General features: G+C 39.4%; 1 pseudogene across 1 annotated transcript; it reads right to left on the bottom strand.

Annotated features, from left to right (window-relative positions):
* Window positions 1-8,719: 8,719 nt before the first annotated feature.
* Window positions 8,720-9,390, bottom strand: LOC112629251 (annotated as a pseudogene). Its single transcript, XR_003120556.1, has one exon. The product of XR_003120556.1 is annotated as a 39S ribosomal protein L40, mitochondrial pseudogene (transcript).
* Window positions 9,391-11,134: the final 1,744 nt, after the last annotated feature.

Here is an 11,134-nt window from a genome sequence, read left to right as displayed (position 1 = left end):
GGATAAGCCACCCAGGTTATGGTATTCAGCCTGAAATAGACAAAGACAATCAGGTATGCAGTAGATGCTCAATAAATGTCTACCAAATGAGTTGAAGTGTGGGCACAGTCAAGGAAAACCTGAAGGATTTGTTCAAAGCCCTGATGCAGTCCAGAAAGCTAGAGTCAAGGGGACCCCAGGGGCAGCTAAGGAATGGCTGCTAGAGAAGAGTCTACAATCATGAGAAGGGTCTATCCAGGCAGAAATGACATCATGCACTATTGAGTGATGGCTATAGCCCTGCCACTGTGCTGGGCTCTTTTTTCATCCATTCAAAAAACATTTCTTGAGAACCCACTATTTGCCCTTACATTCTCATCTTTACATACATTTTTTAGCTGAATCATCACAGCTACCCCATAAGGTTTGTACGGCTCTTATCCCATTTTCACAGAGGAACAAACCCAGGTACAGAACAGTTAAGAAACTACCCCAGCATTACTCAGCCAGTGAGTGGCAAGACCAGGAACTGAACCCAGCTCTTTGTCACCCATTTGGCCCCACTGAGAAGAGCTAAAGGTCAGCAACCAGAAGGAGAAGGAGCATCAGGTTCAAAACGCCAGCAACTGGAGGGAGGAGGTGACGGGCACTGGAACACGGGCCAGGACTCACATTTTGCTCCTTAACCAAAACTGAGATCTCTGGGACTGGGCATGGAGCTTCAGGAGTTTGAAAATTCTCTGAGGACATTTTTGACGTATGTTTTCTTTTTAATAATAATCTGAAAAGATTTTTACTAGTTATACAGGGAAAACTCTTTGCGGTGATTTATTCAGTGTCTTCCACGCTGAGGACTGTAGTCCCTGAGAGCGTTCACTGATGTAATTTGGGAGATCTTTGAGAATTTTGTTTCCTTATTAAAGGGTTGGGGAAAAAATTAAAGGTAGAAACTTCCGGTTCCAGGCAAGATAAAATGGCCCCCCTTCTTCTCTAGTTTCTTTTTTGATTAAAAATATCCCAACAATTCTGGACATAACAAACAAGCTTGGTAAGGTTCTGAAAGACGGGAAGAAGGAGATGGATGGCCCAGGGACCTCAAAACTATAGGAACAGCATGGCAGTGAGTGCCCGGCTTTTCTTTTTACCTCCTATATCTCCTGTACTGGGTGCTAGAGAAGCTGCCACCCCAAACACCAACAGGCACAGAACGAAAAAAACAAAAACAACAAAATAAAAAACCATAAGAGAAGACTGTTTCCTGTAGCCAAAGATAAAATGGCAGCTTAGCAGAACAGAAAACCTTTTTTAAAATACCCATCCTGCTGCAGCCAAACCAATGAAACGATTGCCTCCCTGCCAGACGGACCAATCAGGAAGCTCAACCTCCATCCCCACCCACCCAGCAGCAGCAAGGCAGAGCAGGCAGCCCACGCACGTGCATTTTGGTACCATCAGTCAGTGGTGTTGGTGAGGTCCGGCTGAGAGCTGAGTATATCCTCCCTAACCAGAACCCGTGAGGCAGCATAAGGCTGAATGAGGCAGTGCTAGCTGAAGCTTTGCCGGATCCTGCTGATGTCAAGGGGTTTAACAGAGAGCCATACTTCCACTCCCACTCAGCAGCAAACAGGCAATGCAAGTTTAGTGCTCTGCTTTCGAGAGCAGGGTCAACTTTCAGCCTCGCCCTTCAGCAATGAGGTGGGATGAGTCAGGGAATTGCTGTAGCTGGGTTGTTGTTGTTGTTGTTGTTTTAGATGGAGTCTCGCTCTGTCGCCAGGCTGGAGTGCAGTGACATGATCTCGGCTCACTGCAAGCTCTGCCTCCCAGGTTCAAAGGATCCTCCTGCCTCAGCCTCCCAAGTAGCTGCAACTACAGGCACGCACCACCATGCCCAGCTAATTTTTGTATTTTTAGTAGAGATGGGGTTTCACCATGTTGGCCAGGATGGTCTTGATCTCTTGACCTCGTGATCTGCCCACCTCAGTTTCCCAAAGTGCTGGGATTAACAGGCGTGAGCCACTGCACCTGGCCAGCTGGAATGGTTTTAAAAGAGCAAGGTGCAGAGTAAAACCTTCACCCAGGCCTGAACACTACACCTGAGCAGCATGACTGCCTGTTAAAGAGGAAGATTAAATAGGGTACAGAGTCTCCTGACACAGTACTCAAAATATCCAGAACACAATAAAAAAGCCATATTGTACCAAGAACCGGTGCAATCACAGCTTGAATGAGGAAGTCAACAGATGCCAACATAGAGATGAATCAGATGTTGGAATTATCTGATAAGAATTATAAAGCAGCAATCTTAAGAATGCTTTAGCAGCAATTGTGAACATGCTTGAAACAAATGGAAAAATAGAAAATCTCAGCAAAAAAAATAGAAGATATTAAAAAAAAAACACAGGGAAATTTCAGAGCTGAAAAAGTATAGTAATTAATTAAAAAAAAAAACTCACTAGATGGGTTCAGTAGTAAATTAGAGATGGCAGAGGAAAGAAGTGGTGAACTCAAAGATAGATCAATAGAATTCAAAGACAGACCAATCTGAGCCACAGAGAGAAAACAGACTGAAGAAAATGAACAGAGACTCTGGGACTATTACAAAGGTTCTGACGTTCATATCACTGTAGTCCTAGAAGGAGAGTGAAAGTAAGGTGAGACTTTAAAAGGATCTGAGTAAATAAAGGCTGAAAATTTGCCTTTTTTTTTTTTTTTGAGAGACAAGGAGTCTTGCTATGTTGCCCAGGCTGGTCTCGAACTCCTGGCCTCTAGTGGTCTTCCCACCTTGGCCTTAATAAGTTGTCAAAAGCATAAGATTATAGATCCAAGACATGAAGAGAACCCCAAAAAGGATGAACTCAAAGAAATCCTTGCCAAGAAACATCATAATCAAATTTCTGACAATTAAAGACAAAGACAAAGAAAAATTCCTGAAGGCAGCCAGAGAAAAATGACATATAGTCATGTGCTGCATATGATGTTTTAATCAACAAACCGCATACGTGATGGTGATCTCATAAGATTATAATACCATATTTTTACTGCAGCTTTTCTACATTTAGATAGATTTAGATACAAAAACCCTTACCAAAGTATTACAGTTGCCTACAATATTCAGTACAGTGTCATGCTATACAGTTGTGTAGTATGTGCTATACCAGACAGTCCATGTGTGTAGTAGGCTAGGTTTGTGTAAGCACACTCTAGGATATTTGCATGATGACAAAATTACCTACTGACTAATTTATCAAAATGTATCCTCACCATTAACTGATGCGTGACTGTGTTGTGCTTAGGGGAACACCAATCCAAATGACAGCCGATTTTGCATCTGAAACCATGAGGGCCAGGAGGAAGTGGCACAACATTTTCCAAGTTCTGAACAAATGGAACTGTTAACTCTCAAATTCTATATCCTGAAAAAAAAATTCTTCAGTAATAAAGGGGAAATATACTTTGATGAAATCTTTTTTTTTTTTTTCTTTTTTTTTTCCGAGACGGAGTCTCACTCTGTCACCCAGGCTGGAGTGCAACAGTGTGATCTCGGCTCACTGCAACCTCCACCTTCTGGGTTCAAGTGATTCTCCTGCCTCAGCCTCCCAAGTAGCTGGGACTGTAGGTACCCACCACCATGCCCAGCTAATTTTTGTATTTTTAGTAGAGACGGGTTTTCACCAGGTTGGCCAGGCTGGTCTCGAACTCCTGATCCCAGGTGATCCACTCGTCTCTGCCTCCCAAAGTGCTGGGACTACCGGCATGAGCCTCTGCATCTGGCTGAAATCTTTTAAAGACCTAAATAAATAGATATTCCATGTTTGTGGATTGGAAGATTCAATATTGTTAATCTATAGATTTAATGCAATCCCAATCAATTTGCCAGAAAATTATTTGTTGATATCAGCAAACTTATTTAAAGTTTATATGTAAAGAGAAAAGGCACAAAATAGCCAACACGATACTGAAGAAGAACAAAATTGAAGGACTCACACTACCTGATTTCAAGTATAGTAATCAGGCTACAAAAATCAAGATAATGTGGTATTGGCAGAAAATAAACACAAAGGTCAGTGAAACAGAATACAGAATGCAGAATTGGACCTACACAGTTCTACCTGATTGGTCTTTGACAACAGAGCAATGGCAGTCCAACGGAGAAAGAGTAATCTTTTCAAAATATAGTGCTGGAATCATTGGACATCCATATGCAAACAAATGATTCTGAACACAGACTTTACACCTTTCACAAAAATTAACTCAAAACAGGTCATAAACCTAAATGTAAAATGTAAAACTATAAAACTCCTAGAAGAAAACACAGAAGGAATTCTACTTGACTTTGGGTTTGCTGATAAATTTTTAGATACAACATCAACAGCATGATCCATGAAAGAAAATGATGATAAATTGGATGTTATTAAAATTAGAATCCTGTGTACTGTAAAAGACAATAAGAGGAGAAAAATAAAAACCACATATTTGGGGTAAATATTTGCAAAATGCATACCTGTTAAAGAACTTGTATCCAAAAAATTTTTAAAGAATTATTAAAATTTAGCAGTAAGAAAACAAACAACCTAATTTAAAAATAGGGAAAAGATCTTCATGGACTCCTCATCCAAAGAAGATATATACATAGCAAATAAGTATATGGAAGGAGCTCAAAATCATTTGTCATTAGCAATGTGCAAATTAAAACAATAATGAGATACCAATACACACCTATTAGGTTGGTTAAAATCCAATACCAATTGCTGGTGAGGATGCAGAGCAACAGGAACTCTCACTCATTTCTGGTTGGAATACAAAATGGCACAGCCACTTTGGGAGACAGTTTGGCAGTTTCTTACAAAGCTAAATATAATCTTACCATATGATCCATCAATCATGCTCCTCAGTATTTACCCAACTGAGTTGAAAACTTATGTCCACACAAAAACCTGCATATAAATGTTTATATCAGCTTTATTCATAATTGCCAAAAACTGGAGATAACCAAGATGTCCTTCATAGAACGGATAAACAAACTGTGGTTCATCCATACAATGGAATATTATTCAGCAATTAAAAAAATGACCTATCAAGTCACAAAAAGACATGGATAAATATTACTCATTTCTAAGTGAAAGACTACTGTTAAGCATATTGCTAAATGAAAGAAACCAGTTTGAAAAGGCTACATTCTGTAAGCTTCCAATTATATGGCATTCTGAGAAAAGCAAAACTATTGAGACAATAAAAAACTATCATTTCCAGGGGACTGGGGGTACAATTGAATAGGTGAATCACAAGAGATATTTCAGGGCGGGAAAACTATCTTGTGTTACACTGTAATGCTGGCTACATGATACATACATTTGTCAAAATCAATGAAGTTTTACAGCACAACATTAACACATAATTTTTTTCCATATATGCAAATTTAAAAATCATTTAGGAGGTTGGGACAGCCCAGAATGGAATGCAGTTGGTGAAAAAATCATCTAAATGCATTACAGATGTATAAAACAGCCTAACTGAAGGGAATGGGAGGATAAGGTGCTCACTTAAGTAGCTTTGAACATAGTAGAGTCTGAACACTAAAGGCAAAAGAACTGTACCTAAACACTGCATTCTAGCTGATAAAGTTGTTCCCACAGAGTGTAGAGGTTGACATGAAACTGCTATAGATGTACACTGGAAGAAACAATTAAGTAAACATGACAGAGGATGGGAGCCAAGTTTTTTATTGTTAAGTAGTAAATTACAGATAAGCCAGGAGTCTAAAACGATACATGTAGCAATGGATTAGAGTTGACATCAGTATAAATTCATATTTAGAATAATGTAAATACATATAGTTACATACAGAAATATGTAAAGATGTGTACATACATGATTTAGTATAAACAAACATATCACCTTGCTCCATCAGCTAAGAAGGCCTAGAAGCAATGACACTACAGTAGCAATAAGCACATCTTTCACCCAGATCTTGGTTTCTAACACCATTCTCCAATAAAAGGAACCAGGAATTCTTGGAACAATGATTGATTCTAGGACTGGGTCAGGAAAGTGCAAGATGGGCCTGGAGTATCTTGTAGTGCCAGGAAGAAACAAAGTGCAAAACAAAAACAAAATGAAAAAAAAACCTCAAATAGGGAACTCACAGTGATACGAGATATGTCAATGGGTTAAAGGAACCAACTGAAAGAGCTTCTGACAGTCAAAGCTAAAACAATGAGTGATAAAATAAATGTAGTATTGGGTTATAGCCAAAAATATACAATAAATACTGATCTAAATAAATGATTGAATACATAAATAAATGACTACAATCTCCCGTGCAGAATTCTAAATAATGATGTGGGTATCGTGCCCTCAAGGAGGTAGAACAGCGCTACCAACTCCTTCAGTGTAGGCTGCACATAGTGACTTTTTCCCAAAGATTACAATATGGAAAGGGAGATGAACATAGTCACTTTGCAGTGGAGAAACCTCACAAGCCCTACTTCAAATGAGGTGATCAAGGTCAACATGAGCAGTGATAAGTTACATTGGTAATACATACCCTTGACGTGATATAACGAGAATAGCACTTTACTTCTGTGATCTTCCTCCCCCAAACACATTACCTCATTCTTATCATGACAAGAACATCAGATCAATCTCAACTGAAGGAAAGTCTACAAAATACCTCGTGTGTACTCCTCAAAACCCTCCAGGTTATCAAAAAATAAAAACAGAGCCTGAGAAACTGTTACAATCAAGAAGAGCCTAAGGAGACATGATGACTACATGAAACAGAATCCTGGGACAGGAAAAGGATATCAGGGAGAAAGTGAAGAAAGCTCACTTTTAAATAGAAAGCATACAAATAAACTACAGACTCGAATCAACAATAGCATATCAGGCCAGGTGCGGTGGCTCACGCCTGGAATCCCAGCACTTTGGGAGGCCGAGGCAGGTGGATCACCTGAAGTCAGAAGTTTGAGACCAGCTTGGCCAACATGGTGAAACCCTGTCTCTACTAAAAATACAAAATTAGCCAGGTGTGTTGGCGCACACCTGTAACCCCAGCTACTCGGGAGTCCGAGGCAGGAGAAACACTTGAACCTGGTTGCAGTGAGCTGAGATCACACCAATGCACTCCAGCCTGGGCAACAAGAGTGAAATTCTGTCTTTAAATAAACAAACAAATAAATAAATAAATAAATAAAATAACATATCAATAGTGGTTCATTAATATCATACTAATATAAGATGTCAAAAACATGGGGAAATTGGGTGTGGGTATATGGCAACTCTCTGTACTATCTTTAGAATAATTCTGTAAATCTAAAACTGTTCTAAAATTAAAAGTTTATTGTTAGAAATTCAAAAATTTCAAAAAGAGAAGAGAAAGAAAGAAAGGAATGAACTGTTGGTACATACACCAACCAGAATGGATGTCCAGAGCATTGTATTTTATGTAAAAAGTCAATCTCAAAATCTTCATACTATATGATTCCTTTTATGTAACACTTAACAATAACAAAGATATAGAAATGGAGAACTTCCTAGTGCTTCCCAGCAGACAGAAATGGAATGGGTTGTGCAAACTGCTTGAATAGTGAATAGTTACGTGAGTCGGTTGTATGAAAGGGGCAGCACAAGAGAGCTTCTTTGTATAATCGGTGATTACACAAATTTGTGTATGGAATCAAATTGCACAGAACTGCATACACATACATATACACAAATAAATGCCTGTGAAAATTGAATAAGGTCTGTAGTCTAGTTAACAGCATTGCACCAATGTCAATCCCCGTGTTTTGATAGTGTACTAGAGTTAGCACCATTAAGGGCAACTGGGAAAAGGGTATATTGGAGTCTGTGTTCTATTTTTGCAATTTCCTACAGACTCCTGTGAGTCTATAATTATTTTTTAAGTTAAAGTAAAAGTCTGAGTACTCCAATAATGGCAGAATAGCTTGTAACAGACTCTGTTTTCTCCTGACAATAATTACACTCTGGACAAAATATAAAAACAGCCATTTGAATGAACATTTAAGAACAACCTGAAACAGGCTAAAACTTAAGAGGACGTGACACCTAAAACAAGGAAACATTAGATGAGATGTATGTTTCAATGATGTTTCCCCGAGAGACACTATCCAGTGTGTATCACATGCAGGAATAAGCTCAAGCAGAAAGTGACAGTCTAAAGAGGCTGCTGAATCAGACGCCTGAGTTCAGAGAAACCACAGAAGCTGAAAGTGAGGGAAGAAAGGAGAGAGTCATGGCGTGGAAGGAAGTATCCCCAAATCTGCATACAAATGCCTCTTACAAAATATTGGCTAACTCCTAAACTGCTTATGTATAAGTAAAGACTCTAAAAATCTCAGTGAAAAGCAGCACCTAGAAGTCTGAAACATCCAAGCAGAGATTTAATCAGCTGCCCGGTTCAGGAGAGATAGAACTTGAAGTTCCATTTTTGAAACGTTATCCCCTTAACTGAAGCCAAAGAAGAGCCACACCTTGTGTATAGGGACCGTGTTCCAGGACTAAGGACCACACTCTAGGACTAAGGGGAAAATGGGAAGGAACTTGCCCTTTGAAAATCTTAAAGCAAGCTTCTCCCAGACCAAAGTAATGACTGCCACTGATTTATTTGCCTGCCAGAAAAGAGGGAAACACTCTTTCAAGGAAAGTAATAGAATCCAGAGCTTCTATGATGTATCGCCTATAATGTCTATTGTATGGTCAAAAAAAAATTTTTTTTTTTTTTATTAAACCAGTATTTATTAACAGCATGCCTGATTCTGCGGAAAGCAGACTTGAACCCTGGTCATTCCTACTCTCAGGGGCAGCATGTTAAGGATAGCAGCCTGCCAGTCTATCTCTTAAACTCCACTTGTGTGTACACCTTGGTGACGTCACTGTACTTGCCTTCACGGGGCTGGTAGTTAGGGATCGGTGGTGTGTAACATGGCCCTTCCCTCTCAAAGGGGAACAGGTTGGGATCCCGCTTGATGGCCTCAGCATGGAGCTTCGGGGACTCGAGTCACAGTTCCTCCAGAGCTTCCTGCTGGGCTTCTAGCATGGCCCTGATGGTGTCCCTCTCCATCTTATGCTCTTGCTGCTTGTACAAGGACCACTTCTTCAGAAGCAGAGCTCTCCTCTCAGTCTCCTTAAAGGTGAGCTCCACCTGAGGCCGCTGTCTTGCTTTATCCAAGAACTTTAGAGGGGTAATAAAATCTTCAATAGGAATTAGCTCTTGACTAGCCTTTTCCAGTTTTCGGATCCTTGTTTTCAAGCGCTCCTTTGCTGCTTGGTCTTTTTTAGGATCTACCTTCTTCTTCTTTCGAAGAGGTTCTGATCTCATGGGAATGAGTTCCCAGAAAGACAACAATGATGTTCGCTGGTATTTCTAATCTGCATCTGCCAAGTTCCCAGAGGCCCGCTAGTTGGGTGCAGGGTTAGCGAGACACCTCTGTATGGTCAAAAATTAATAGTGTAAACCAAACATAAAATTCTATGTGTTCTCCAACCAACTGAATGGACTCCTCTCTTGGCCAAGGGGATCCCAAAGAAATCTGAAAAACTAGTTTAGGCCATGACAGCAAGTGGAGATCAGACATGGCCCATTATACCCTTCCTCCTTTGGAATTAAGGCACAATGGATCAGCATTAACATTACAATGGAGATCATAAGAAAAACAAAACAGACTCTTTGTACCCACTCCAACCTGACTCTGGTATAGCATCCCATGACAGATAATAGACCCTGAAGGAAAACAAAGTATTTTACCCCAAAATATATTTTCTTTAACATATTTTGAAATGCCCTCTGCAAAGCCATCTTTTGTAGGGGAAATGTTCATTCTGTGGAGAATCTCTTTTCCTTACTAGGTCTTTTCCAGAGAGTCTGACCCCTTTTAAGGTCCTGTAGACACTTACCATCTATTCTCTCTGAAGCCTGTTACTTGGAGGCTTCACCTACATAACAAGAACCTTGGCTTCTGCAATCCCCCTTATCTTAACTCAAGCATTTCTTTATTCTGACTTCAACTCTTCAGGCAAAGTTTAACTTTTTCAACCAATCAACAATCAGGAAATCTTAGAATCCAGCTATGACTTGTGAGCTACCCCCACCCTTCTTCACTTCAAGAAGTCCTGCCTTTCCAGGCTGAACCAATATATACTTTACATATACCGATGTGTATCTTTGCCTATAACTTCTGTCTCCCTAAAATGTATAAAACCAAGCTGTAACCCAACCACCTTGGGCACATGTTCTTAGGACCTCCTGAGGCTGCGCCACAGGACATGGGCACTCAAATATGAGACTCAGAAGAAACTTCTTTAAATATTTTACAGAGTTTGGCTTTTTTGGGGTCAAAAGTAGGCATGCAAAGCAGCAGAAAAATGTGACTCATAATCAAAAGAAAAAAGCCAGTCAAAAGAAGCAAACTAACAGATGACCCAGATATTTGAGTTAGTTGACAAAAAGTTTAAGTAAATTTTTTACAGGAAAAAGATGGATATATTATGTATATTCTCACTGTAATGAGAAATATCAGAAGAGAAATAAAAAAGAAAAAACGAATCAAATAATACTTTGGAAACTGGACAATCCAGTATCTGAAATGAATACCATATTAGATGGCAGACTGGAGACTCCAGAAGAAAGCATCAGTGAACTTGAAAATAGGTCAAGAGAAATTAATCAAATTGAAACCTAGAAAAGAAGTTAAAACTTCAAACAGAACTCAATGTGAGACAATGTTAAGAAATCTAATATATATGTGATTGGATTCCTAGAAGAAAAAAAGAGAAAATGAAACAGAAAAATATGTGAAGTATTAATAGCCTCCCCAAAATCTAAATTTAAGTAAAAACACTAATACACAAATCTGAGAATCTCTGTGGGTCTAAACAAGACACATACAAAGAAAACCACACCTAGATATACCACAGTAAAATGGGGAAAACTGAAGATAAGAAAAATCTTAAAAGTAGTCAAAGAAAAATGGTGCGTTACATACAAGGTAGACAATGATAATAATAAAAATGGACTTCTTGTTAGAAATAATAGAGGTCATAATGAAAGGTTCTTGTATCGGTTCCAACCTCCAGAGTGTACCAACAGACAATACGAGGTGGTGTGGAGCAACACGCTGTTTTAATGAGCCCCTGG

Source organism: Theropithecus gelada, chromosome 7b (assembly GCF_003255815.1).
Source record: "Theropithecus gelada isolate Dixy chromosome 7b, Tgel_1.0, whole genome shotgun sequence".
Lineage (NCBI taxonomy): Eukaryota > Metazoa > Chordata > Mammalia > Primates > Cercopithecidae > Theropithecus > Theropithecus gelada.
The sequence above is the reverse complement of the archived record's forward strand: the minus strand, read 5'-3'. Positions and strand labels throughout refer to the sequence as shown.